Source organism: Notolepis coatsorum (assembly GCF_963971535.1).
Source record: "Notolepis coatsorum genome assembly, chromosome: 2".
NCBI lineage: Eukaryota > Metazoa > Chordata > Actinopteri > Aulopiformes > Paralepididae > Notolepis > Notolepis coatsorum.
The window spans coordinates 165,396,520-165,399,511 of NC_140166.1; positions in this window are offsets into that span (position 1 = coordinate 165,396,520).

The following is a 2,992-nucleotide window of genomic DNA, read 5'->3' on the forward strand; positions in this document are numbered from 1 at the left end:
GTTTATATGCCCTCCCTCCCGCCCTCCCACTCTCTCTCTCTCTCTCTCTCTCTCTCTCTCTCTCTCTCTCTCTCTCTCTCTCTCTCTCTCTCTCTCTCTCTCTCTCTCTCTCTCTCTCTCTCTCTCTCTCTCTCTCTCTCTCTCTCTCTCTCTCTCTCTCTCTCTCTCTCTCTCTCTCTCTCTCTCTCTCTCTAGCTCCCTCTAGCTCCCTCCTTCCCTTTTGATTTTTCAAAGCTAGGAGCTCTCCAATGTACTGAACCACAAAGTTGAGTTGGCATGGTAATCAGTATGACGACGTGAGAAGTTATTATCTCGTCGAATTTCCCATACTCGTATTGGTCAGGTAGGCTCATGATGAAAACTTAAGTTATGCGTGCCAACAGAATTCCCCTGCTCCAATAAAAAGCAGCCATTGTTGATAAATCGAAAGATAGATACATACAGTATATCCATGTATCCATGCACAACATTTGGTTGAAAACTGTACAAAATAGAATAGTATTGAATGAATTGTGTTTGTGCCAATTTATCAGACTTTTCTAGCAAGTGTTATAACTAACCCCCTATCTGTTACAATTACAGTTTTTCTCAGTCGCTTTGGTGCATTTCTCACATCATTATTAACATTTGCACAACAGTTAGTGCATTTCTCAAAACAATTAGTACAAACTGCAAAACCTAGTTGCAAAAGTGTGTCACTTGCTCAAAATGGATAGTCCATTCCTCAAAAGCAAGTATTCATGTCAATGAAAGTGTCAGTGTCATTAAAATGAAAAGTCCTGACACCATTGTTTATGAACAAGATAGTCAAATGGCTTTGTGATGTTTTCATTATGACAGTTCACTCTGTAAGTGTTTTAAATGCAAAAAAGTCAGATCTTGGTGACACTACCTGAAAATGCTCAAGACAGCACTATACACTATTTTCATAGCCATTTGAACCATTGCACAAATGGCGTCCTCTTGTTGCGGAGTAAAAATGGGCCCTCTTCCACCTCTGTGACGTTGTCTTGCAATCCTATATTGTGCAGAGAAAAATTTAAGTAATGTACAGTAGACATGAGATATACTGCTTTAACCCTGTAGTGTACAATAACAGTGCTTCCCACTTGTAAAATTCTGCAGTACAGTACCATACTGTAAATATGGCAATATTTACTGTAACATTACTTACAGCTGTACGTCTAAATGTAAAATGTAAAAAGTGACAAGTTCTTGTCCCACTGTAAGCTTCATGTATGACATAATGGCAGTAGTGCAGTGCAGATTGTATAGTGCTGAATTACTGTCCAATATACACACACACCTGTTCTCCCGACAAAATGTTTGAATAATTTACATAATTTACAGTGGTTCTCCCAACATTTGGCTGCACCCTTCGACTAGCCTCAGCCATTGTGAGGCTATGATTGACAACATGGTCCACAATTGTAGCCCTAATTTCATCAGGAATCTGCTTATGTACTTGGCCTCTCCTTCCTCTTCCCTTGTTTTCTCCCCTTCCCCTTCCTCCCCGCATCCTCGCCCCTCTTCCAGGAAGCTGACCAGTGTCAAAGTATTGTCTAAATGGTACACACTATGTCCTGATCGGTTTATATATGCTTGCCAATTGAGGGTTCGTGGGATTCAGCTCTGAGTGACTGTGGAGAGGTGGCTTATCATTGGTTACAACTAATGCTTCACACACTCAGTGAAAGCTGCACCCGAGAGAAATAGTTCAATTTGGGAGACATTTTCAGGAAAGAATGATAAAGAAATTTATAAAATTAGCTTTACAGATTTTGACAACTAGTTCAAAATGTTTGTATGTAATGACTCAAGCAATTAAATGAGGACTATTAGTTTAATAAGGAATTACTATTCAGCATTCATAAGTATAGTTCATTTTGACTGACATGACATAAGCAAATGATAATGAAAGCAATTGATGCATGTCCAAAAGCATTTGCAATTTGTTGGAAGGAATGAGAAACTGCTACTATGATGTGCACAAATGACTAAATGTTGTGGAGGTTGAACTAACAGTTCTGTATCGTAGTGGCTCCGCTCGGCGTCACTCATGCACTATCCTCGCATATGTGCACGCGCACTGAATAAAAGACCACAATGTACCTTTATATCCCAATATTTGTCTGACCACACCCCTATCAGCTTACCTATATAAGCAGGGGTGGGGCCACCCCCTCGCCTCCTTTCTCGCTTTCACCACAAGGAAGTGCCTCGGTAGATCCCCACTTGACGTGATGTGATAGTAGGAGAAGAGTTGGAAAACAAGAGATACGTTGACATATCTTTATTTTCTCTCTCACTATTTTCGAGAAAATATGGCGATATTGTCTTCGTCACTGGAGTGTCTGGAAGATGGTGATCATTCTAAAAACCTCCACCAGTTTTCGTATTGGGAGCACGCCGCTACATCAGGGCTGTACGCTAAGCTTTTTCACTAGGGGCACACTTGCCCCTAAATGAGAAATTTAGGGACAAAGAATATTTTTTAGGGGCACATTTTTAAATAACTATTTTACCATTATAGTAGGGCTGGGCGATATGGCCTCTAAATGATATCGCAATATTTTGACATTTCCTCTAAAGCAGTGGTTCTCAAACTGTGGTACGCGTACCACTAGTGGTACTTGGTGGTACTGCTGGTGGTACTTGAAAACATTTCCAAAAAAGCTAAAAAGAAAAAAAATATTTTTTATTTTATTTATTTTTTTGTGCAGTCAGGCCACTGAACTTAGAAGCAGGCCAGGCCAGTGTTTCTGGTTGTGGCGGCGCGATAGTTAGATAATCTAAGTGGGGAACAACCAGGAGATCACCCTGATCATAACCATTTATTTTTAGATTTCTTGTAATGTCAGATAAAAAATGAAATACTCCCACTTTTCTGAAAAGAGTTGGTGTTAAATCTGACATTACAAAAAAATATGTGTTGCTGCTAATCATTGACACATGCATAGCCTGTAATAATCTCCCCCAGAAAAATGTACTT